Genomic DNA, 27,793 nt, shown 5'->3' with positions numbered 1-27,793 from the left:
CCTAGAGATTCTTTTTGTTATTGTTTGATTTTCTTACCAAGAAAAACATAGAGGAATTATCCTCTGCTATTCAGTTTTGTTTGCTATTTACTTTTTCTATCCACATAGCTTCATATATGGCAAGTGTCTTCAAACATTATGTGTTTAAGACTTCTCAGATATTTAACTCTCCAATTCTATAACCCTGAACATGGGCAACCACCAAATATCTTCTGATTCCTCTGATACCCAGTAATATCCCTCTGTGAGGGCCAGACCTTGTTTCTTAGACTCCAGATCATAGTGAGACAATCTAGGTCCCCAGGTACAGTAGCACATCTTCAGCTTCCCTCTGAAGTTTCTATTCTTATAAGCATTTTAATCCCTTTAGACCTTCCTTTTGCATATTTTACCTTTAAATATATAATTTTATAACTTATTTGACTTTTCTAATTTGTCTCACTGGGATTAATGGACTGTAATAAAAATAACCATTTCTACCAATTTTTTAGCAACAAGTCTTTTCTTATGGATATATTACATAGCATTGAAAGCAGTATTTCTCAAGTTAGTAGATATAAACTAGGCATTCATAATTCTCAGAAATAGCATGCAGGAAATAACAAAAACTACCTCTTTGAAAGTTTGTAAATAATGTTTTAAAATGAAAATTAACCCACACGTTATAAAACCTATGACACAGTTCAATAAATGGGACACAAAAACAAGAAGTTATAAGAAGATAAGAAAAATCTCCTGCAGAGCCCTGATCCTGTGGCACATGTTCTAAAATTAGTCAATAAATCTCTTTCACATATACACCAGGTGGATTTCTTTGTCTTCTTAATCATTTGCTCCTGGGAATTACCTGCCACATAATTTATAATACTTCTTAGGAGTTTAAAGAATGATTTGTCACCTATTAGTCTTTATTTTTCTTTTTCACTTCAGGTCTAAGTATTATTTTGTGATTGCTGAGATTTATCTGTTTACATTTTATAGCCTACTATTGTGAAATGTACTACTGTGATATTAATTGATTAATATTTTAGCAATATTTCAAAGTGACAATTGTCAAATAAAATTTATTTTTCATGTGTTAACTTATAACAGCCTTTCCTGTATCCAGAATTGTATTAGATCTTTCATGTATTCAGTACCTTAATCATTTCTATAATCTTGAAATCTTTTATACAATAATATCCATAAAAAGTATATTTAGGCCATCAACTAAATTTCAAGATATTCTTAAACTGTCTGCAAATTCTTAGTGAAGAGTTGGGTTTATGTTTTGAGGAAAAATGGAATCTCTTTACATTTTCAAAATTAGAATTTTTGACATCACTTCTATTGGTAAAAAGCTTCTCAATGATAGGAAATGCAATATATTTGCACGGTTAAAATTACATTTTTTAAAATAATATTTCCTACAATAATATAAATAAAAACTTTTCCAAAATATACGGTGTTCTTGGCAAGCATTGTTTGATTATTCCTTTGTCTTAGATGGTATTCAGAAAATAGTCTGACACCAAGACTTATCTGTTACTATTTTATAAGGAAATACAGCCTCCATCATGAGAGGAAAAAAGGCACGAAGCGGACAAGGAAAGACAGCTAATACAAATTTATTCTACCAAAAGGGTGCTGTTTAATTTTAGATGATTGTGTGCAAGAGGTTATATGAAACACTGCATTTCAGATACATCTGCCAGAGCGGAAGAGTGGATGGTGGAGGGGGGAGAAAAAATGATTATTAGTCAAAGATTTACTCTGTATTTCTGGATTACACATGTTTTGGTGCCTGGTGGGTCTGCAGTGTTTCAGGTGTTAGTAATAGAAGATAAAGCTCAGAGTTGGATAAAAGAAGGGCTCTTTACAAGAATGAACTTAGGCACTGTCTGGTGGAGCTAACCTCAATCTATCGGGGCTCTTTCAGTGATGGCTGCTTCAGCAGTGACTGGATGCAGAATAACATACTGCAAGGATGGGATCAGGGTTAACAAGACAGCTCTTGCCTCAATTGCTAAATTTAAGGGGTCACAAAAAACTCAGCAGTCAAGGTAAACAATATTACTTTAACAATAACATTTTAATGTAATATTCTTTTTCAAAAAATCAAAATTAATGCAAAAATCCCAGACAAAATATTCAAATGGAAAAAAAGACAAGCTCTTTGTCAGTTTTGTGATCCTGAGTTGTGCAAACGGAGCAGATCCTTGCAGTGAGCCAGGCAGTCCCAGCCAATGTGGTCATCTCATCCAGACCCCTGTTGGGCCAGGTATAGGAGGACTGAAAGTGGTATGCAAAGCAGATTTGGCAATGTGGGGCCTGATATATGGGGTATGTGTGTGCTTAATTGTAGAAGATTAACTTTTTCTATTTAGTTCAAGATAAGGGAGAATATTTTGATAAGTATCTAAATAGGAGCATATTTTTCCTTTTGCCTTGTGCTCCAGTAGGACTCTCCCTGATAATGGTGAAAAAATCACTAAATGGTGAAAAAACACCATTTAGTAATGTCTTACCAAAGGTGAGAACAATGAGATCTGACGTGGTACACAAGTAATGTCTAATTTGCCCTCTGTGTGAATTTAATGGTTATTTAGTTATCGTGGCAAAACTGTTATCCAAAGGGAAGTACACACAGTCTCAAATTACTTTAGTCATCTAAAAATACTTGAGAAAATTTCTATTTTTATATACTTCTATTCATTAAAATCCTAATTTTAACTCAAAGATAAATGATCTTATACTTCATTTAAAATGAATGTGCTTTTCTATCAGTTTTTGCTTCTCCATATCAGTAAAAAGAAGATAGAGATATCAAATCAAAATTTTAATCTTCTACCAAAAGAAACTAGAAAAAGGATGTCACACTAAACACATCACAAGCAAGATGAAAAACAGTAAGGAATGGAAATACATGAATATTGAAGAACAATAAAGATATTTACCAAACACAAAAGTTGGTTTTTTGAAGAAACTAACATAATTAGTATACTATTAGGTAGACAAAACAAGAAAAAAATAGAGAAGACTGAAATTTTAAAATCAGAACTGAGAGAGGGAATAGTCCTACTAACCTTGTAGAAATAAAAAGAATTATAAGGAAATACCATCAACAATTTTAGGTATGTTAGGTAACAGACAAAATAAAACCCTAGAAAAAACTACTAAAAAATTTCAAGAAACAATAAAAACTGTTTGGAACTTAATATGTAAAGAGATTTAATTTGTAATTAAGTAATTATCCATAACCAGATGACTTCACTGGTGAGTTCTAACAAGGATTTAAAAAATTTCTTAAAAGAAAAAAAAGGAGGAATTAACAATTTTCAAATGGATTCTGTAAAACCAATATTACCCTGATGCCAACATCAGGTAAAGACATTACAAGAAATGAAAGTTACCTATCAATATCCCTTATAAACATAGATGCAGAAATTCTCAACAAATACAAATCAAATTAATAAGCATTTAAAAATCATTAAATAGCATATCCAGGAATGTAAAATTTGTTCAATTAATGAAAATTAATCAATTCAATGTATCATAATAAAAAAGGACATACCACATGGTAATTGCAACACATTCAGAAAAAAAAAGAAATGACAAAACCCAGTATCCTTGTATGCCAAAACAACTCAAGCTAGAATAGGAAGGAACTTCCTACACTTTGTAAAGCCCATTTATAAAAAAGCAAACAACAATAACAAAAAGCTCAGTTAAAATTATGCTTAATGACTGAAAGACTTAAAAAATGAGAACTTTTTTCCTGAGATTATGAATAAGGTGAACTTTCTATTCTTGACCTTCCTTGTCCACTGTATAACAAGGACATAAAAGACACCCAAGAATGGAAAGGAAGAAATAAACCTATCTCTATTTGCAAATGACATAATCTTTTATATAGAAAATCCTCAGGAACCCACCAAAGAAAAATCTATTAAAAAAATGAAAAGATTAGGGGTGCCTGGGTGACTCAGTCCGTTAAAGTGTCCGACTTCGGCTCAGGTCATGATCTCATGGTCCATGGGTTCGAGCCCCACATCTGGCTCTGTGCTGATAGCTCAGAGCCTGGAGCCTGCTTCAGATTCTGTGTCTCACTCTCTCTCTGCTCCTCCCCCGCTCACGCTCTGTCTGTCTGTCTCTCTCAAAAAATAAACATTAAAAAATTAAAAATAAAAAATGAAAAGATTAGCAAAGTGCAAGATACAACATTAATATACAAAGATCAATTTTATTTCTTCATATTATCAATTAAAAATTTTAAAATGAAATTAAAATATTTGTAATAGCTTCTAAGAGAATAAAATAGGAATAAAGTTAGCAAAGGAAGTACAGAACTTGCACACTGGAAATTACAAAATGTCACTGAAATTAATTACAGGTTGACTTAAGTTAATTCCATTTTTTTTTCCATTGGTAGATTTAATATTGATCTACAGTATCTATGCAATCCAAATTGATCTAAAGTTTCTATGTAATCCTTTTCAAGTTTCTAGCTTCCCTTTGGGTATAAATTGAAAACCTAATCCTAAAATTCATATGGAAATCCAAGGGACCCAGAACAGCCAAAATAATCTTGGAAATGAAAAACAAAGTTAAAGAGCTCACACTTCCAATTTAAAAACTTACTTCAAATCTGCAATAATCAAGGTGTGTGGTAATATGTATTTTATATAACATATAGAGAGATCAATGGAATGCAGACCCCAAAGGCCAAACTTATATTCATGGTCAATTTTATAATAATAAAATTTTTGACAAGAGTGTCAGGACAGTCCATAAAACAGATGGATATCAACAAATCGTGCTTGGAAAACTGCTTATCCACATGGAACAAAGAAGAAGGAGGGGGAGAGAGAGGGAGGAGAAGTTGGCTGCCTAGCTCACATCATGCACAAAAAGTAATTAACAATTAATTAAAAATAAAATGTAACAGCTAAAACTGTAACATTTTAGGAAAAAAAATAGGAGTAAATCATCATGACCTTATATTTGACAGTTATATTTTAGATACAATTATAAAAATACAAGTGGAAAGGGAAATATTTGATTAACTAGGCTTTATTAAATTTAAAAACATTTGTGCTTCAAAGGAAATGATCAAGAAAATGAAAATACTACTTACAGAATGGGAGAAAATGCTTACAAATTGTGTGTCTGATAAGCATTTGGTATCTATAATATAAAGAACTTTTACAACTAACAATAAAAGACAACTCATAAAAATATAGCCAAAGGGAATAAATAAATATTTGTTTAGTGAGGATATAGAAATTGCCAACAGGCACATGAAAAGATGCTCAAACAGTCATTAGGAATATGCCATCCAAAACCACAGTAAGATACCACTTTACACACAACTTGGATGGCTAATATAAAAAAGACAGACAATAATAAGTTTTGGGAAGGATGTGGGGAAATTCTGTCAGACGTTGCTAGTGAGAATACAAATTATGTAACCACTTTGGAAAATTCCTCAAAAAAGTTAAACATACTGCTACCATACAACCAGCAATTGTATTCCTAGGTATATATCAAAGAGAAATAAAAAACATTTTCACACAAAATCTTATAAATTACTATTATAACATTACTCATAATATCCTCAAAGTGAAAACAACTCAAAATATCTATCAATTTATCAATAGATAAACATAATGTTGCCCATCCATTTGATGAAATATTCAGTCATTAAAAACAAACAAAAACAAACAAAAAACAACCTATAATACAGGTTATAACATGGATGAACCTTGAAAGCACTATGCTAAGTGAAAGCCAGACACAGAAAGTTACATATTGTATATTTTCATTTATATAAAATGTCCAGAAAACAAATCCAAAGAGACAGAAAGTATATTAGTTGTTATTAAGAGTTTCGAAAGAAAGGAAGGAATGAAAAGTGACTCCTAATGTATGGGATTCCTTTCTTCTTTCCCTGCTTATTTCCCTCATTCCCTTCTTCCCTCCACAAACATTCAGTTAGCACTAGAATGCACCACTCACTCACTGTACAAAGTACTGAAAACATGGGGCACCTGGGTGGCTCAGTCCTTGAGCGTCTGGCTTTGGCTCAGGTCACGATCTCGCAGTTCATGAGTTCGAGCTCCGCGTCAGGCTCTGTGCTGACAGCTCAGAGCCTGGAACCTGCTTCCTATTCTGTGCCTCCCTCTCTCACTGCTCCTCCCCCACTCGTGCTCTCTCTCTCAAAAATAAAAAAAATAAAAAATAAAAAAAAAAGATTCTTCAAAGTACTGAGAACACAATTACAAATAGTACACTTTCTCCAGGTACAAAAAGCTTAGATTCTAATGCAGGAGAAGTTTCTTTTAACCTTGATATCGGATATTTATTACAAATGCCAGTCCCTTAGATTTAAATCAGCTGAAAACTAAACTGCTTAATAATCTTCTACTTCTTATACTAGCTATTTGTTTTAACAGTGATATCTGCCTTCTCCACTGTGAATTCGCCAATAGTTTTTTTAGCTTCTAGATTCTAATTTTGTTTTTATACCAACTCATTCAAAATTATTGAGCACCTCATATTATTTAGGCACTGGGATGGGCATTGGGTGAAGTGTGGTGGCCTGGAGGGGACATGCAAAATACAGGAGGTAAAAAGAGAAAGAGAAATACAGTTGACCCTTGTAAAACATGGGTTTGAACAGCACAAGTTCACTTATACACAGATTTACAGTTCTGTAAATGTATGCTCTCTTCCTTATGAATTTCTTAAAAACAATTTTCTCTAGTGCATATTAAGAATAAAGTAATATAATACATATAACATAAAACATGTGTGTTAGTCAACTGTTATTGGTAAGTCTTCCAGTCAAACCCAGGCTATTAGGTATGGAATAGGTAAAGTTTTGGGAGAGTCAAAAGTTATATGTGGATTTTGAAATGTATGAGGGCTTGGTACCCTGAATCCTTGCAGTGTTCAAAGGCCAAATGTATACTATAAAGAATTTATGGTTTGCATACAAATATCTCACCACAAAGGAAAACATGCAATACTGTAAGAACTGTATTGATGAACATATAGCTCAAAAGCCAAGTTCCTCCTTAGATGCTAGATATTATTTTTCTATTACCTGATGTCTAGATTACCATTGGGAAAGATTATAATTAGCAAAAATATTCACTTACAGATATAACAAAATAATATTTATGCAAATCAAAGTAAAGAGTAGTAAACTTTAGAATACAAAAAGGCAATATCTTACCTGTTATGATATCTTTCTTTTACTAAAATATGAGTAAAGGGGGTATGAGAATGGCATTATAAGAAAGAAAACAATAATTATCATTTCTGGTATTTTCAGTATTTAAGATAATTTATCACACGTGTTCTTTCAAGAACTAATTATAAACTGCAACAGTCATCACATTATCTAGGAATGTCAACCTAGTAAAAGGATAAATGTATTTATTCCCAAACGCTGTTTTCCAATTTAAAAATACATAACACGTTTCTGTCCCTTCCAATATGAAGAAAATGCTTATAGACCTAAGCAATATCTTTCCTAGAAGGTATTTTAATTAAGACTAAATCAATTTTATTAAGACAATTAGAATCACACTATTATTTTTATAAGTAGTTAAGAATTAATGTAAGTGACATTTCCTGCATAGTTTGGATAATGAGAAAATAAGTTCTGAAAATTTCAATAATGCAAAAATTAATCCCATTAAACAGAACATTAAAAATTATACAGAACCAAAATAACCCAGGTCATTAAAAGGTCCATTATTTTATAGAATTACATACTACAGTAAAAAACGTAGAAGAAATTATTTTATAGTAAAAGTAGGAAATGTATAGTCAACATCTAAATGTGATTATTATATATAACAACTTCAATTTGGCAGTGCTAAATTTGTATGTATTTCTGGCACTTTTATTAATTTTTATTTTTTTAATGTTTATTTTGAGAGGGATATGAGCAGAGAGAGAGAAGGAAAGAGAGGGAGGGGGGCATACACACACACACACACACACACACACACACACACACACACACACACAGAAAGAGAGAGAGACAATCCCAAGCAGGCTCCACACTCAACACAGAACCTGATGCAGGGCTCAATCTCACAACCATGAGATCATGGCCTGAGTAGAAATCAAGAGCCAGATTCTTAACCAAATGAGCCACCAGGGCACCCCTCTGGCACTTAAAAGAGTACTTCAAGTGAACAAAAAAAAGGTAACTCTTTCCCTAGTGTCCACATAAGTGAGTTCCAATCAACAAGCAGTATTTCCCTTCATTTCTTTCTCTCCTATCTAATTTTTTTTTGAGGATTCTCTCTTGTTGAGCTAAACTATATCTAGCAATCTACTGGTAATATCTGAAATTGAGCTTATGTGAAAAATCTAGATATAATTATTTTCACTTCTCACTTCTATGTAAATAATCAAAAGAATATCGTTTCTTTTTTTAAAAAATTTTAATGTTTTTATTTATTTTTGAAGGAGATAGAGAGAGACAGAGCATGAGTGGGGGAGGAGCAGAGAGAGAGGGAGACACAGAATTAGAATCAGGCTCCAGGCTCTAAGCTGTCAGCACAGAGCCCGATGCGAGGCTCAAACCCACAAACTGTGAGATCATGACCTGAGCCAAAGCCGGACGCTCAACCGACTGAGCCACCCAGGTGCCCCAAGAATATAGTTTCAACAGAGACCAGATTATCTACTTATAATGCACTGATTTTTAAAAATCAGAAAATATAAATATTCAATAGGGGAAAAGAGGCCAAAGCATAAATACAAGTAACTAACAAAAATTATATGCAAGCTGGTAACACAAACATGAAATTAAGATACATTTAGTTCAAACTGTTCAATATTAAAAGTGGTAACGGTCTGGATTGGGAAGAAAACAAACAAACAAGCTTATTCATATATTTACTGATAAAAGTGTAAATTGACACACTTTAGAGGGAATTTAACATTTATGCACCGTTCATTTGAGCAATGTAGTCCAAGAACTTATCTGGAAGGAAAAAAGTGATAAAGATGGCTGAAGAACGTGCCAAAGGGGACCATTCCAATTGGCTCAAACTCCAGTTTGAACTCAAATGAAAAATAAGGGTTATAGATTTAGCTTCAATAGCAACCAAGCTATAATAGTGGCAGAAACTATTGAGCTAAACGAGAAATAAGATAATCTAAGAGCTTATTTTTTATTTTTTTTTTAATGTTTATTTATTTTTGAGACAGAGACAGAGCATGAATGGGGAAGGGTCAGAGAGAGAGGGAGATACAGAATCTGAAACAGGCTCCAGGGTCTGAGCGGTCAGCACAGAGCCCAATGCGGGGCTCAAACTCACGGACCACGAGATCATGACCTGAGCCGAAGTCAGACGCTTAACCGACTGAGCCACCCAGGCACTAATTTTATTTTTTAAATAAAATAGCACTAATACTTGAGAAATGTCTACCATGAATGACCAAATGGTAGGTGGTAAGTATGCAACATAAACTAAAAGGAATGGTCAAAGATCTGAAGAATGTGGGTCACGGAGATAAGACAGTGCTTTAGGAATTATAAACAATCGACCTTGTCAAAAAATTTTACTGAGAGGATCAAGTTAAGGCAAAGACTTAAACGATGTCCTCCCCATTGGATTTATGACGTTAAGCTCATCAGGGAACTTAGTAAGAATTGGTTTGTTCAGCTACAACCAGTAAGAATATTTTTCATGAAGAATGTTCTGTTTGAATAACTTACTTCCCTTTTACACTAAACATAACTTCTCCCCCACCAATCAAGTTATTCCCAACTTAAGCCTTCTTAAATTAATTTAGACTCATGGTGTGAGAATCAACTACCACAGTTTGGAAAGGGCAAGAGAAGTTTCCTTATCACCCAAGTTTAGAGATAAGAGTAAGGTTGCCCAGCTAAAGTGGGATGTCAGTACCAAACTCCTGATCTGACCTACCCACTCCAGCCTATGTTACACCCACAGTCTTCCTATCCCCAATAATTAAAACCACTTTCAGTTCCTCAGGACAAAAGAGATAGAGTCATCTTTTACTTATCTGTTTCACATTCCACTTCCAATATGTCAACAGAATTTGTGGACTCTACTTCCAATTGTAATGAGAATGCCATACCACTCCTTACTGTTACTATTCATTCCAAATGATTTTCTTCTTATATCTGAATTATTGTAATAACCTACAAATTTTTCACTCTGTTTTCACCTTCCTTCTCCACATTCTGTTCTTAATACAAGAGCCAAATTGATCTCCATATATTTGAAATCAGTATATGTTAATCCTTGGCTTTGATGTCTCTAATGATGTCTGTTTTAACACAAAATAATATGTAAACTCCTTAGAAGAACCTTCAGTATTTCTCTAACCTCAATTTCTCCTCTCATCCAGCCATACTAATTGCCTTGTTGTTCATGGAGCATCCTATGCATGCTTCCTCAAAGCCTTTGCTAGTGATTTGCTTTTATCACTCAACACTTTCTTTTCATCTTTTCTTAAATTTACCCTTCTCAGTGAGACATTTTCTGAGTATTCTACTCACAATTGTTAATCCCAAATCCAGCTTTCCCTATGCCCCTTGCTTTCTTTCCAATAAAACATCATTATCCAATGTCCTATACTTTATTCACTGCCTATATACCTAGCATTTAGAATAGTATTACTGCATTGCAGTTGATCCATTAATATTTGATGACTTAATGAACTGAAATATCCGCTGAAATATTCACCATTATGTTTGATACTTTTCTGCCTGTCTTTTCAGGTCCAGAATCACTTTTCCTTGTATGTGTTATTCTGGGAGGCAGAAATTACTCTGTCCTTTCTACTTACTGAAAATCCTGTATGACACCCAGAGGTCTATTACTCAGGTTCACTGTAAGCCATACCTTTGACAGAGTCTTGCAATTACTCCTATTTTTCTCTCTGGCCCTGAAAACTTATGTGACATTTGTTATTTCCACAGAACTTCAATAGAAAAATAGAGTGCAGAACATTTTTCTCCAGGACTCCTCAATGTTGTGTCTCCTTTGTCTCCTTGCCTACCTGCCCTCATCTTTTTGTCTTGTTTTTTTAAGTTATTTAAATTCCAGTTAGATAAAATACAGTGTAATATTAGTTTCAGGTGTAGAATTTAGTGATTCATTACTTACAAACAACACCTGGTTACCTGCCCTCTTCTTGAGAGAAATATTTTCCAATTTCTTCCATATTTTGCAAGCAAACAAGCACTTATACCTGATCCTACATTTCCCATTTCCCTTATTTTTCTATGCCCCTACACAACAAAAAATATCAAAGGCAAAAATAAGCAAAGCCTAATTGCTACCTGTGCTTTTAGCTACAAATTACACTGCAAAATTTTGGTGAACTAAATTGGACTCTATGACCCAGCTAATAGACTTTTGGGGCTTCTTTTCCCTGAACCCAAGATAAACTCTTAGGTGTCACTACTTATTAAGCAAAGGCCATCATAGTGCTTCTCCGATCAATGACAAAGGAAATGGAGTGACAGCCCATTTGACCCTTCTGCCTACAGTGGAATAGTGCATGTGGAATCTTGTCTTGGCTGACTTCTGGAAAAGAATAACTGGAAGGAACAAGCAGGAAGCTGAGTGGGGGGATAATGAGAGGGTGGCTAACAGATGGTCCTTTAAGTCACATTGAAGGCAAAAGAGAAGAGACACCCAGAAAACTGACTTAATTTCAAGTCACATTTCTTTTTTAATTTTTTTAATGTTTATTTATTTTTGAGAGAGAGAGAAAGAGACAGAGTACAATCAGGGGATGGGCAGAGAGAGGGAGACAAAGAATCCGAAGCAGGAACCAGGATCCATGCTCAAGCCACATTAAAAAAGGAGAAGGAGAAGGAGAGAAGGAGAAGGAGAAGGAGAAGGAGAAGGAGAAGGAGAAGGAGAAGGAGGGGGAAAGAAAGAAAGAAAGAAAGAAAGAAAGAAAGAAAGAAAGAAAGCAAGCAAGCAAGCAAGCAAGCCATTCATGTTTATAGAACTTTCAATGAAAAATGACCCCTCACCTTTGCCTAAACTTTCAAATGAAATAGATTTTATCTTACAATGTCTTCCCTCAATTACATTTCTTAGGGAATATTGATTTTGTGTTTTTTGCTTAGAAGTCAGAGGCATGAAATTATCCAGACTTTATGTACACCTTCTTTGCAATTAGAAATATTTCAATTACAAAAATGTATGTAACTTTTAGTACTTTTCCTTTTCTTTAGGTAACTGTCTTTTATCTACCTGAAAAGCAGTTACCAAGACAACGATATAAGTAAGATCAGTTAGTTGGGAATAGATCTCAGTTAACACTGTTAATGGAGTGGGAAAGTGAGACAGGAAGAAGGAAACCAATAAAGAGCATGTTATTAAGCAATTTAGCAACTGTGGACAAAGGAGTACCCTGATTCCACTGGCGATTCTAAGAGACAGTGAAGAGAACCTTACTCAGAATTATTTCCATGAAAGGCAAGGGAGTGGGTATTTAAATGCCAAACTCTCATTCAGCACTGTAAGGAAGACTTCTTCTAGGGGCATGGACTCTAAGGCAACTTCAGTTGGCCTTTCTTGTGCCGAGCCTACTCAGGTCATCAAGAAGCCCTGCAGCAGAGATTCACAGGTGACTCCAGAAAGTATCCGTGTGAAGATGAGAGAGTGGAAGACACATGACAGATCACAAACAGCCACAGGTACATATGCCTGAAAGAATAGAATAGTAATTTTGTTTGGCTTTCTTTATTTCACACTTCTATAAATTTGCTTAGAGCTTTAGTCTTTACCTAATTTGTGATTTGTCAGTTTTTGAAAAACTTTACACATCTTCCGGCACCGTTTAGAATTACTACGGATTATTATTTTTTATTTTTACCTTTATTAGAAAATCTGTTGGGAAGAGCTGGCTAAACAAACTTGAGGATTCCAGCTAGAAAGAAAGTGTATTCAAAGTTACCCATATAGGGGCACCTGGGTGGCTCAGTCAGTTAAGCATCTGACTTCAGCTCAGGTCATGGTCTCACGGTTGGTGCGTTTGAGCGCCATGTCCCACTCTGTGCTGACAGCTTGGAGCCTGGGGTCTGCTTTGGACTCTGTGTCTCCCTCTTTCTCTGCCCCTCCCCCACTCATGCTCTGTCTCTCTGTCTCTCTCAAAAAAATAAATAAACATTAAAAAAAATTTTTTAAACAAAGTTACCCATATGGGTTTTATAGATTTTTTTCTCCAACCGTTAAGTTACTAGTGCCAACTCTCACTCAATACCACACTCTATCTTGGAGCAGACTGACTACAAAAAACAACCCAAGCATGCCACTCTATTCTCTAAGGAAACCATCTGTATAGGCTGTATTTCATTTATGTAAGTATTGCCATATGTTCTCACATATTGTATTTTCTAGTCTCCTACTGTGGACCTCTCACGAAAATTGATAGTCGGTTCTGGAGTTTTCACCATGTGAAATGGTTTGTAGGAAAATGCTAATGATATTTCCTTTCACCCATGTTATGAGTTTGATAGCTTAGATATGGGCTGACAACTTAATAAAATTATTTTATGTACTTAGATGGCTGGAAAATAGGACATATAATATTATTTCTGAATTTGAAATAATTTAAGAACTAAAAACTTTCCCCATAAGATTTAAACAAGAGCAAAAGGAAGAGATTATCAAGAAAAAAGTTCTACTCCAAGTATACTTTTCAAACAAGATTTTGACTGTATAAGGGATATTAACAGATGCACTTATCCCCAAAGATGAAAAAAAATTAAATAAATTTAAAAGATTAAGAAGACTTCTATGCCAGCATTTTATTTTATTTTTTTTTAATTTTTTTAACGTTTATTTATTTTTGAGACAGAGACAGAGCATGAACAGGGGAGGGGCAGAGAGAGAGGGAGACACAGAATCTGAAATGGGCACCAGGCTCTGAGCTGTCAGCACAGAACCCGACGTGGGGCTCAAACTCACAGACCGTGAGATCATGACCTGAGCCGAAGTCGGACGCTTAACCGACTGAGCCACCCAGGCGCCCCACTATGCCGGCATTTTAAATCAAATTTGTAGAGGAATAATTTAAGTTGTACCTAATGTGAGTGTACAATTCTATGAGTTATGATAAATTTATGAAGCCATATATTTGCCCTCCAAACAAGTTATAGAACATTATAACACAGAAAAATCTCTTCTGGCCATTGGAGTCAGTTTAGCATTTCTCATCAGCCTCTTTCCCCAGGAAACCACAGGTCTGATTTCTATTACTAGAAAGTATTTTGTTGATTTTTGACCTTCATATAAGAGAAAATGTTAATTTGCCTCTGTGTCTTCCTTATTTGGTCAGCATAATGTTTTTGAGGTTTATCCCTGTAACTGTATCAATAATGTTTTCCTTTTATTCCCCCCCTGAGTTATACTCTATTGCATGAAAATGAATTTATTCCTTTATTTGGACATTTTCTGGTTTTTGACTTGTCTAAATATAGTTATTATAATTATTCACTTACATGGCTATTGTGTGTCTTTTTTAAAGTTGTTGTTTTTTGTTTTTGTTTTGTTTTGTTTTTTTTTTCTGTGACTAATTACCTCAGTGTAGAATTGCTGGGTCATATGGTGAACATTTTGAGAAACTACCAAACTTTTTCTTGACATGGTTTATTATTTTGCAATCCTACCACGCAAGGATGAAAGTTTTATCTAACCCACTTCTTCACTACTATTTGATATTATCAGTAATGTTAATTTTAGTCATTGTAATGGATATACAATGGGAATTTATTTTGGTTTTATTTACATTTCCATGATTAATATGTTGAACATCCTTTTTGAATATTCATTGACCACTTGTATAAGAAAAAAAATCAAGATAAATATCATACAATTTCACCTATATGTGGAATTTAAGAAATAAAACAGGAGAATGTAGGGGAAGGAAAGGAAAAATAAGATAAAAACAGAGAGGGAGGCAAACCATAAGAGATTCTTAATACAGAGAACAAACTGAGGGTTACTGGAGGGATGTTGGCTGGGGGATGGGCTAAATGAGTGATGGGCATTAAGGAAGACACTCATTAGGATAGGCACTAGGTGTTATATGTAAGTGATGAATCATAAATTCTACCCCTGAAATCATTATTATACTATATGTTAACTAACTTGGGTTTAAATAAATTTTTAAAAAAAAGAAAATAATTTTAAAAAATTGCCTTTTATTTCTGTTGACCTATCTGTAACATTGTAAAATTTTGTTTATCTATTTGTTGATTTTTATTTTTTGATTACATACATGTTATACAAACCTTGTGTCATCTGTGGCTAAGGACAGTATTACCTATTACTTTCTACTCTTTTGGGCTTTTTTCCCCCTCTCCCATTACAACCAGTAAATTCAGTAAAGTATGGAATAAAAGTAATGAGTTCAAGCTTCGCGCTGTTTCTAGACTTAGGAGAAAAATATTGAGTTTTTCATCATGGTCTTGATATTAGCCTTATATTTGTAATAAATGGCTTTGTCAAGGTAAGGATGTTTTCTTCTATAGATAGTGTACTGAGAATATTTTTCAGAATGAATTTTGAATTTTTTCCAATTCTTTTTTTTCATCTGTGTAATGATTATAGTATATATATATTTTTTTTCTTTTTCTTTTTTTTTGAATTTTGACTCATCTTTCTCCAGTACTCTAAAAATGGCACCCCAGGGACACCTGAGTTTGCTCAGTTGGTTGAGCATCCTACTCTTGATTTTGACTCAAGTCATGATTCCAGGGTCAGGGCATGGAGCTGCATATTGGGTCCCATGTTGAGTGTGAGCCTGTTTAAGATTCTCTCTCTTTCTGACCCCGAACAGTCAAAGAAATCTTGAAAAAGAAAACCAAAGCAGCGGGCATCACAATCCTGAACCTCAAGCTATACTACAAAGCTGTAATCATCAAGACAGTATGGTACTGGCACAAGAACAGACACTCAGATCAATGGAACAGAATAGAGAACCCAGATGGACCCACAAATGTATGGCCAACTAATCTTTAACAAAGCAGGAAAGAATATCTGATGGAATAAAGACAGTCTCTTCAGCAAGTGGTGCTGGGAAAACTGGACAGCGACATGCAGAAGAATGAACCTGGACCACTTTCTTACTCCATACACAAAAATAGATGGATGAAAGATCTAAATGTAAGACACAAAGCCATCAAAATCCTCGAGGAAAAAGCAGGAAAAAACCTCTTTGATCTTGGCTGCAGCAACTTCTTACTCAACACATCTCTGGAGGCAAGGGAAACAAGAGCAAAAATGAATTACTGGGACCTCATCAAAATAAAAAGCTTCTGCACAGCGAAGGAAACAATCAGCAAAACTAAAAGGCAACTGACAGAAAGGGAGAAGATATTTGCAAAGGACATATCAGATAAAGGGTTAATATCCAAAATCTATAAAGAACTTATCAAAGTCAACACCCAAAAAACAAATAATCCAGTGAAGAAATGGGCAAAGGACATGAATAGACACTTCTCCAAAGAAGACATCCAGATGGCCAACCGACACATGAAAAATGCTCCACATCACTCATCATCAGGGAAATACAAATCAAAACCACAATGAGATACCTCCTTACACCTGTCAGAATGGCTAACATTAACAACTCAGGCAACAACAGATGTTGGCGAGGATGCGGACAAAGAGGGTCTCTTTTGCACTGTTGGTGGGAATGCAAGCTGGTGCAGCCACTCTGGAAAACAGTATGGAGGTTCCTCAAAAAACTAAAAATAGAACTATCCTATATCCCAGCAATTGCACTACTAGGCATTTTCCCAAGGGATACAGGTGTGCTTTTTCGAAGGGACACATGCACCCCCATGTTTATAGTAACACTATCAACAATAGCCGAAGTATGGAAAGAGCCCAAATGTCCATTGATGGATGAATGGATAAAGAAGAGGTGGTGTATACACACACACACACACACACACACACACACACACACACACTGGAATATTACTCAGCAATCAAAAAGAATGAAATCTTGCTATTTGCAACTACATGGATGGAATTGGAGGGTATTATGCTAAGTGAAGTTAGTCAGTGAAAGACAAAAATCATATGACTTCACTCATATGATGACTTTAAGAGAAAAAACAGATGAACATAAGAGAAGGGAAGCAAAAATAATCTAAAAACAGGGAGGGGGACAAAACATAAGAGACTCTTAAATATGGAGAACAAACAGAAGGTTACTCAAGGGGTTGTAGAAGCGGGGATGGACTAAATGGGTAAGGGGCATTAAGGAATCTCCTGAGATCATTGTTGCACCATATGCTAACTAATTTGGATATAAATTTTAAACAAATTAAATTAAAAAAAAGATTCTCTCTCTTTCTCTCTACCCCTCTACACCTCTACCCCTGTTGTGCTCTCTCTAAAAAAATAATAAGTAAATACATAACCATATAAATAAGTAAATAATAAAAATGAAGATGGCACTCTGCTATATTCTAGCTTGTCTGTTTTCTGAAGAAACATCTGCTGCAATTATCTTTTTTTTTCCTTCTCTACTATGTTCTTTTTCTCTGGCTGCCTACAAGACTGTTTATTTTCGCTATTCTAAAGACTGATGAGGATATCTAGGTGTACTTACTGATTTATCCAATCAGGAATTCTTTGACATTTTTGGATGTATAATTTGACATCTTTTATATTATTAGTTTTTTTTCAATTAAAAGCAAAAATATATAGACAGTGATTGAAGACTATTATTTTTCATTGTGACCGCACAGTTTATCAATGTTCTAGAGATGGGCTGATTATGAATGGTATTAGTATTATATGCAGCACTTTTTCAATTATAAAAGTAAAAATCATGTTGTCTGATAAATATCATAACATTACTTTCTACCAAAAATTTCTTTCCAGTCTGGATGCTCGTTCCTTCTTTTCTTCTTTTCTTTCCTTTTCTTTTTTCTTTCCTTTTCTTTTTCCTTTTCTTTCTTTCTTTCTTTCTTTCTTTCTTTCTTTCTTTCTTTCTTTCTTTCTTTCTTTCATTGCTGTGGGTAAGATTTCTAATACTAATTGAATTAAAGTGTCAAGAGTGGGCCTCCTTGTCTTATGCCTGTTCTAACAGGAAAAACTTTGAGCTTTTCATCATTGAGTGTGTTCTACTTTTTCCATCAATCAACTGGATGTAATTAATATCTATCAACTTCTTCATCCAACAAGAGCAGAATAAACATTCTCCTCAAGCTCACATGGCACATTCGGTGAGATGAACCGTATTCTAGACCACAAAACATAACTTAGAAAATTCAAAAGAATGAAAGTTATATATTGTTTCTTTTCAAACCACATTAGAATTAAAATATAAGTCAATAACAGAACCTAAATGAAAATTAAAATATAACATCTCAAAATTTATGGCAGGTAGTGAATGCATATTTTAGAAAAGAAGATAGATATAAAATTATTCATCTGAACTTATATCTTGGAAAATAAATGAGAAAAATTAATCAAAAATAAGGATAATAAAAGAAATAAAGCGAGAGTTGAAATTAATGAAATTGAAGATAGAAAATCAATAGAGAATAAAGCTAAAGGCTAACTAGGAAAAAAGAGAGATGAAACAAGTTGACAATATCAGAATTTAAAGAAATGACATCATTGCAGATCACATTGACATTAAAAAGATAATGAAGAAATTTGGGGTGCCTATGTGGCTCAGTAGGTTGAGCATCTGACTTTATCTCAGGCCATGATCTCACAGGTTCATGGGTTTGAGGCAACATGTTGGGCTCTGTGCTGACAGCTCAGAGCCTGGAGCCTACTTTGGATTCTGTGTCTCCCTCTCTCTCTGCCCTTGCCTGCTTGTGCTCTGGGCAGATAATGAAGATATATGAAGATAATGAAGAAATAATATAATGAATTCTATGCTAATAACTTTTATAAACTACTTGAAATGAATCAATTCCTTAAAAGACACATTCTGCCAAAATTCACACAAGAAGATATAGATACTATAATTATATTTAATAAATGACTCAGTATTTTTTTTTTTTGAGAGAGAGAGCATGTGAGTAGGGGAGGGGCAGAGGGACAGACAGAATCCCAAGCAGTCTTCATGCTAAGCCTGGACCCTGACACAGGACTTAATCTCATGACTATGAGATCATGACCTGAGCCAAAATCAAGGGCTGGTCACTTAACCGACTGAGCCACCCAGGTGCTCCTAAAAAGTGGAATCAACAATTAATAACCTTCAAAAACAGAAAGCACCAGGTCCAGATGGGTTCACTGATGAATATTACCAAATACTCAAGGAAGAAATACCCATTTTCTATAATGTCTTCAAGAAGACAGAAGCAAAGGAAATGGTTAATAACTAATTCTAATTTACTTAATACTTAATAACTAATTCTACAATGCCAGCATTACTTTAATAACAAAACTAGACTAAGATGTTACAACAAAATCAAAGACATTTCTCTCTGATGAATATAAATGTATATTCTCAAAAAATTTAACAAATTAAATCCAATGATGTATAAAAAATTATATACCATGACCAAGTGAGATTTATTTCAAATTATGCAAGGCTGATTCAAATTTAAAAAATCAAATAATTTAAATTAAGTACATAAATTAATACATTATATTAATTAATAAATTAATTTATATTAATATATAAAGAAGAAAATCATATGATCATAGCTATAGATAACAGAAAAGGCATTTGGCATAATCCCACACCCATTTATAATAAGTATTCTCAGCACACTAGATATAAAAGGGGAATATCCTTAACTTGATAAAAATATCTACAAAACATCTAAAGCCATCATACTAAGAGATACACAGATTGGAAAGGAAGAAATGAAACTAATTTATTCACAGGTATATAATCATCCATGTAGAAAATCTGAGAGAATTAACTATATATATATATATATATATATATATATATATACACACACACACGTACATACATACTGGAACTTACAAGTGATAATAGCAAGTTTTCAAGGTATAAGGTTAACATATAAACACTACCACTTTCCTATATACTAGCATCAATCAAGTAAAATTTAAAATTAAAAATTTTACAGTGCCATTTACATTAGCACCCCAAAAATGAAATACTTAGTTATAAATCTAAAAAACAAGTTTAAGATTTATATGAGGAAAACTACAAAACTGAAGAAAAAAATTAAAGAAGAACAAAATAAATGGAGACATATTACATGGTTGTGGATAGAAAGACTTTTATTGCCAAAATGTTGACTGTTTAAACTTGATCTCTAGTTTTATCACAGTTCTAATCAAAATCCCAGCAAGTTTTTGTGGTCATCAGCAAACTGATTTAAAAAATTTTTTTTTCATGTTTATTTATTTTTGGGACAGAGAGAGACAGAGCATGAATGGGGGGAGGGGCAGAGAGAGAGGGAGACACAGAATCGGAAACAGGCTCCAGGTTCTGAGCCATCAGCCCAGAGCCTGACGCAGGGCTCGAACTCACGGACCGCAAGATCGTGACCTGGCTGAAGTCGGACGCTTAACCGACTGCGCCACCCAGGCACCCCAGCAAACTGATTTTAAAGTTCTTATGGAGAGGCAAAATACCCAAAATAAGCAACCTATTATTAAAGTAGAAGAACAAAGTTTAAGAGTTAACACTACTTGACTTGAAGACATACTATAGAGCTTCAGTAATCAAGACAGTGTGGTATTGGTGCAAGAATCAGAAAATGAATTGATGGAACAGAATAGAGAGCCCAAAATTAACCCATGCAAATGTAGTCAACTAAACTTTGACAAAAGAGTAAATGTCATACAATGGAACAAAAAGTGTCTTCAACAAAACGTGTTGGAACACATTTCACCCCATGAAAAAAAAAATCTAGACACAGATCTTATACACTTCGTAAAAATTACCAAAAAAAGGATCAAAGACCTAAATATAATATTCAAAACCATGTAGCTTCTATAAGCTAACATTGGAGAAAATGTGAATGACAGTGGGTATCAAAGACTTTCAAATGACCAGAAAACACTTAAAAATGGCAATAAATAAATCTCTATCAATAACTACTTTAGAAGTAAATGAACTAAATACTCCTAAAGGAAAGAAAGGAAGGGAAAAAAGGAAGGGAAGAAAGGAAGGAAGGAAAGGAAACGAAAGAAAGAAAGAGAAAGAAAGAAAGAAAGAAAGAAAGAAAGAAAGAAAGAAAGAAAGAAAAGAAAAGAAAAAGAAATAGGGGTGCCTGGTGACTTGGTTAAGCATCTGACTCTTGATTTTGGCTCAGGTCATGATCTCATGGTTGTGGGATAGAACCCCACATCAGGCTCTGCACAGACAGCACAAAGCTTGCTTGGGATTCTGTCTCTCACTCTTTCTGCCCCTCCCCTGTTCATGCTCCCCCCTCTCTTTTTTCTCAAAGCAAATAAGTAAACTTTAAAAAATATACAAGAAAGAGGGAAGGGGAAGGGGAAAGGGAAGGGGAGGGGGAAGGAAGGAAGGAAGGAAGGAAGGAAGGAAGGAAGGAAAGATGGATGCACATAGTGTGGCAGAATGGATAAAATACAAGACCTATCTATATGCTGCTTATAAGAAACTCACTTTAGATCTAAAGATACACACAGATAGAATGTGAAGTGATTGAAAAATATATTACACACAAATTTAAAACAAGAGAAAGTTGAGATAGCAATACTTATGCAAGACAAAATAGATTTTAAAACAAATTTTAATGAGATAAAAAAGGAGATTACATAATAATAAAAGGATCAGTCCAAAAAAATATGTATAACACTTGTAAATATTCATGCACGTAACATACGAGAGCCTAAATATATAAAACAAATATTAATAGATACAAAGGTAGACAATGACAGCAATAAAACAATAGCATAAGACTTTAACATTGGGGATCAGGAATATGGCTGTGTGATCAGTGTGAGCAATCCAGCCACTGGTGCAGTGCCTTCCGGCCTTCACCTGTGTTGGAAGGCAGGGGATCACTGCATCCTTTCAGCACTGCCATTCAGAGAACTGCCGAAGAGGACTGCAGTTCTGAGGACCCTCTTGATACACTGGACCCTCTCTTGTAGAACGAGCCTTAAACCTTGAAGTTGTGAAACTGGAGAAGGAAGTCCAGGATTTAACGAGATACCAGAGAGCTGTGGCTGATGATGAAAACATAAGGTGGCAAACCCAGATATATGTAGAAGATGCCAAGATATTGGAATCCAGAGTTTCTTTAAGGACTTGGTAGAGGTGGCAGACGTTTTGGAAAGGACTGCAGAGTACATTTCTGAAGAAACAAAACCTGGGGACCAGAAGCTTACTCTGGAGAATATCTTCCAAGAGTTATCACTTTTAGAAGTAAAGCTAAAGAGTGTTTGCCAAACATGGCCTGGAGAAGATGACATCCATGGATGACAAATATGACCCTCATGAGTATTAACTCATCTGTCATGTGCCCACTGGCATTGGGGTACAGCCTGGCACAGTGGCATTAGCAAGACAAGATGGCTATAAGCTTCATGGCCACACAATTAGCAGTGGAATCTCAGAGAGGACTATGAATGGGCCATGAGGAACTGAATGTTCTCCTAGAGTACAGTCACCTGTGGTTCCTTGATTTATTAAACTAAGTTTGCATTTGGAAAAAAGGAAGGAGAAGAAGAAAGGAGAAAGAGAAGGAGAAGAATAAAGGAGGAGAATAAGAAAAGAAAAGAAAAGAAAAGAAAAGAAAAGAAAAGAAGAAGAAGAAAGAGGAGGAGGAGGAGGGGGAGGAGGAGGGGGAGGGGGAGGGGGAGGAGGAGGAGGAGGAGGAGGAGACTTTAATATTCCACTTACATCAAAGGGTAAACTATCCAGATAGAAAATGGGAACATTGACCTTAACATTAGACCTAATCAACTTAGGAGATTTAACAGCACATTTATCAAAAACCAGAAGATTATACATTCTTCTCAAGTACACATGAAAATTCTCCAGGATAGATCATTTGTTAGGTCAGAAAACAAGTCTCAATAAATTTAAGAAAACTGAAATCATATAAAGTATCTTTATTCAGCACAATGCTATGAAACTAGAAGCCAATTTCAAGAAATCTGGAAAACGACAACAAGAACAACAACAACGAGAAAACACAAGTCTAAACAACATGCTACTAAATAACCACTGGGTCAATGAAGAAATCAAAGAGGAAATCTGAGAATACCTTAAGACAAATGAAAATGAAAACAACACTTGAAAATCTAAGAGATGAAGTAAAGTCGTTCTAAGGGGAAAATATACAGCAATACAGGCTAACTTTAAAAAACAAATCTCAAAGACACAATCCAACCTTACACCTATAGGAAGTAGAAAAAGAAAAAGAAAAAAAGGAAGAAAATAATAAAGATTAAAGTAAATGAACTAGAGACTAAAAATCAATAGAAAAGATCAATAAAACTAAGAAATGGTTGTTTGAAAAGATAAACAAAATTGATAAACCTTTAGCAAGACTCATAGAGAAAAAAAGGGAGGGACCAAATAAAATCAAAAGTTAAGAGAAGTTACAACCAACCCCACAGAAAAACAGAGACTACCATGAAAAACTACACACCAACAAATTGGACAACCTAGGAGAAAATGACAGATTTCTAAAAACATACACTCTCCCAAATTGAACCAGGAAGAACCAGAAAAATTGAACAGGCCAATTATTAGTAATGAAATTGAATTAGCAATCAAAAACTTCCCAATAAACAAAAGTCCAGTAACAGACAACTTCACAAGCGAATTCTCCCAAACATTTAGAGTTACTTATTTTTATCAAACTATTTCAAAAAATAGAAGAGGAAGAAATGATTCCAAGCTCATTCTACCAAGCCAGCTATACTCTGATATCTAACCTAGAAAAAAAGAAAATTACAGGCAAATATCACTCAAGAATATAGTTTTTAAAATAGTCAACAAAATATTAGCAGGTCAAATTCAGTAATACACACAAAAAATCATACACCATGATTAACTGGGATTTATTCAAGTGATGCAAAGATGGTTCAACATCTTGAAATCAACATGGCATATCACGTTAACCAAAAAAAGAATAAAAATTACATTATCATCTCAACAAATGCAGAAAAAAGCATTTGACAAAATCAACCTTCACTGAAAAACTACAAGTAATAAGTGAACTCAGTAAAGTCGTACGGTATAACATCAATATATAAAAATGTGTTGGATTTGAATACACTAATAATGAAGTAGCAGAAAGAAAAATTAAGAAAATAATTCCATTTACAATTGCACCAAAAAGGATACCTAGGAATACATTTAACCCCAAAAGTAAAAGACCTGTACTCTGTAAACTATAAAACATTGATGAAAGAAAATGAATATGACACAAATACTCCATGCTTATGGATTTGAAGAATTATTACTGTGAAAAATGTCCATACTACCCAGAGCAATCTACAGATTGAATGCAATCCTTATCAAAATACAAACAGCATTTTTCACAAAACTAGAAAAAATAATATTAAAATTTGTATGGAACCACAAAAGACCTTGAATAGACAAAGCAATCTTTAGAAAGAAGAACAAAACTGGAGGTATCACAATTCCAGGTTTCAAGACATACTACAAAGCTGTAGTCGTCAAAACAGCATTCTACTGGCACAAAAACAGACATATAGATAATGGAATAGAATAGAGAGCCTGGATAATAAACCTGCATTTATATGGTCAATTAATCTCTGACAAAGAAGGCGAGAATATACAATGGAGAAAAGACAGTCTCTTCAATACATGGTGCTGGGGACATTCTCATGAAACAGGACTACTTTCTAACCCCATACACAAAAATAAATTCAAAATCTATTAAAGACCCAAACATAAGACCTAAAACCAGAAAAATCCTAAAAGAGAACACAGGCAATAATTTCTCTGACATCATTCATAGCACTATTTTTCTAGATAGGTCTCCTGAGAGAAGGGAAATAAAAGCAAAAATAAACAACTAAAGCTTTTGCCCAGCAAAGGAAACAATCAACAAAACAAAAAGACAACTTACTGAGTTGGAAAAGATATTTGCAAATGATATGGGGATTAATATCCAAATTACATGAAGAACTGATATACAACTTAATATCAAAAACACTAAAACATCCCATTAAAAACAATGGACAGAGGACCTGAATAGACTTTTTTCACAGGAGACATCCAGATGGCCAACAGGCACATGAAAAGATCCTCAAAATCGCTGTCATCAGGGAAATGCAAATTTAAGCCACAATGAGATTTCACCTCACACCTGTTAGAAAGGCTAAAATTGGCAGTTTGAATCGGGGTCCAATGAAAGAGTAGGCTGTGGGGTCTTGGTTTTCTAATTCTTTTTCTGCCTTGCTTGTTTAAGCCTCAGCAGAATTCAAAGGCTGGCAGTAAGGCTGGGAAGGACTCTGGAAAGGCCAAGACATAGGGACATAGCCAGCAGAGAGCTGGCTTGAAGTTGCCAGTGGGCAATATTCAGTGAAACCTAAGATAACCAGTCATGGACGTGTGGGCGTGACTGTCGCTGTGCACAGTGCAGCCATCCTGGAGTACCTCACCGCAGAAGTACTTGAATTGGCAGGAAATGCATCCAAACATTTGAAGGTAAAGCTTGTTGCCCTTCCTCATTTACAACTTGCTATTCGTGGAGGTGAAGAATTGGATTCTCTCATCAAGGCTACAATTGCTGGTGGTGGTGTCAATCCACACATAAACAAATCTCTGACTGGGAAGAAAGGACAGTCAAAGACTGTTTAAAGGATCCCGGATTCCTTATTATCTCAGGACTCTAAATACTCTTAACAGCTATCCAGTGTTGGTGATTCCAGGCGACTGTATCTCTGTGAAAAACACAACACTGCCTTTTTGTAATTCTATTTGAGCAAGTTGGAAGTTTAATTAGCTTTCCAACCAATCAAATTTCTGCATTTGAGTCTTAACCATATTTCAGTGTTACTGTGGCTTCAAAGAAGCTATAGACTCTGAAGTAGTGGATTTTGATTGAATTGACTTTACAAAAAAAAAAAAAAACTTGTATGGGTTTTAATTGTGATGCAGAAGTTATAGTAACAAACATTTGGTTCTGTACATTGTTTCCACTCCAGTGGATAAGCTCATATCAGTAAAGGTCATATCCCACCCCCATCCTGCAAAAAAAGAATGGCTAAAATCAAAAAGACAAGAAACAAGTATTGATGAGAATGTGGAAAAAAGGAAACCTCATTCACTGTTGGTGGAAACCTAAATTGGAAGAGCCACTTTGGAAAACAGCATGGGCACTCCTCAAAAAATTAGAAATACCGTGTGATACTTCCTAAGTTTGCTGTCTCTTTCTCCTAAGTTTACTGTGAACCTAAAATTGCTTTAAAAATAGTAAAAAGTGAAGCAATCTACCTGGCTTATAAACCTATGACTGGGTGAAAAACAAAATTGCATTGTTAAATAATATTATGTATTTCCTCTTGTTTTCTATTTACCTCATTTTCTTTTTGTGACTACCACCAGCAGAATTAATTTCTTCATAATGAATGTGTAAACTTTGCCTGACTGTAAGGGTAGGTATCAAGTTCTCACGGTCATTTAATCTCTGTAACCACACAGCAGGCAAAATGGAGAATCCAGAAAAACTAGGAACTTAAACAGATACTAATTTTACTTACGATGACAAAATTGTCCTTTGAGCAAATAAATGGTTTAGCAAGGAGTCCTCACCATCATACACATGTTATCCCTATGACATTAGAGTGAGTCTGTTGCATCTCAAGTCCACATGTTTTACTGGTGTACTGAGGCTATATATAACTGAAAGGATGTTAGCAGTAAAAACTCAACTTATTCTGAAATTTATGAGAGGGCAATAAATTGAATTATACGGTGATCTCTTCTAGCAGTAAATTGTAGTTTACTCATTACATGTGCGTCTTTGCACCAAGATAGTAATGTATTTCCTTATCATTTTTTTTAAGAAATAAATCTATGAAAGTTTTACAGCCAAATCTCATGAGCCATGATTAGTTTCCCATCATTCCTGATTTTCTTCTTCACTTAGTTCCTGATATATAATGCCATATTTATAGGTAGATAAATTTCATGCTTAAATAATCAAATTTCATAATAGCCTATTAGATGTAATTCTTCATATTTTTATATTTTATTTTGTGGATGCATTTTCTTCTTTCTTTTTTCTCTTTAGTGTCACTTCTTTAAGGTCAGATGTACAAAACTATGAACAAAATTCCATGTGATACATATCATTCAAAATCCTACAATGCTATGTAAATTTAACACTGCCTTGATATGCTTTTAGTGGCCTTGGATACATTGTTGTGATACATTGTTGATAATAATGACAGACATTAATTTACAACATCTAACAGGTTCCTATTTTTTATTTTGAATCTTGAGGAATTTCTAATGAAACTGCAACATAGGAAACCTTGAACCTAATTGAAAAAAAAGTGACACACACTTTTAGCATACTCCCTTTATTTTTGAGTAGTTTTATTTCATTCCCCTTTTTATTAAGTGGAATGACTTGAATAGGTTTTGCAATTATGATGTGAACATAACGTATTTCTCCAAGTAGCCATATTTATTAAGTCATCTTTCAGAAATATGTTGAATTTGGTAGACATAATTCTATTCCTTGCATTGCATTTGCTGGCCCACAAAGATTATTCATCATCTATTTTTTAAAAAAAATATGTTTTTATGCATTATGTGACTCTGATATATCTATGAAGTTTGAGGTACTCTCGGTGGTAATAGATAT

General features: G+C 34.4%; 2 pseudogenes; both read left to right on the top strand.

Moving 5' to 3' along the window:
* Positions 1 to 21,916: 21,916 nt before the first annotated feature.
* On the top strand, positions 21,917 to 22,576 carry LOC106975509 (grpE protein homolog 2, mitochondrial-like; annotated as a pseudogene).
* Positions 22,577 to 23,174: 598 nt separating this feature from the next.
* LOC106975507 (histone H2A.Z-like) lies at positions 23,175 to 26,024 on the top strand (annotated as a pseudogene).
* Positions 26,025 to 27,793: the final 1,769 nt, after the last annotated feature.

The sequence above is a fragment of the Acinonyx jubatus genome, chromosome B1 (assembly GCF_027475565.1).
Source record: "Acinonyx jubatus isolate Ajub_Pintada_27869175 chromosome B1, VMU_Ajub_asm_v1.0, whole genome shotgun sequence".
Classification (NCBI taxonomy): domain Eukaryota; kingdom Metazoa; phylum Chordata; class Mammalia; order Carnivora; family Felidae; genus Acinonyx; species Acinonyx jubatus.
Note: the sequence above shows the minus strand (reverse complement) of the source record. Positions and strands in the feature narration are given on the sequence as shown.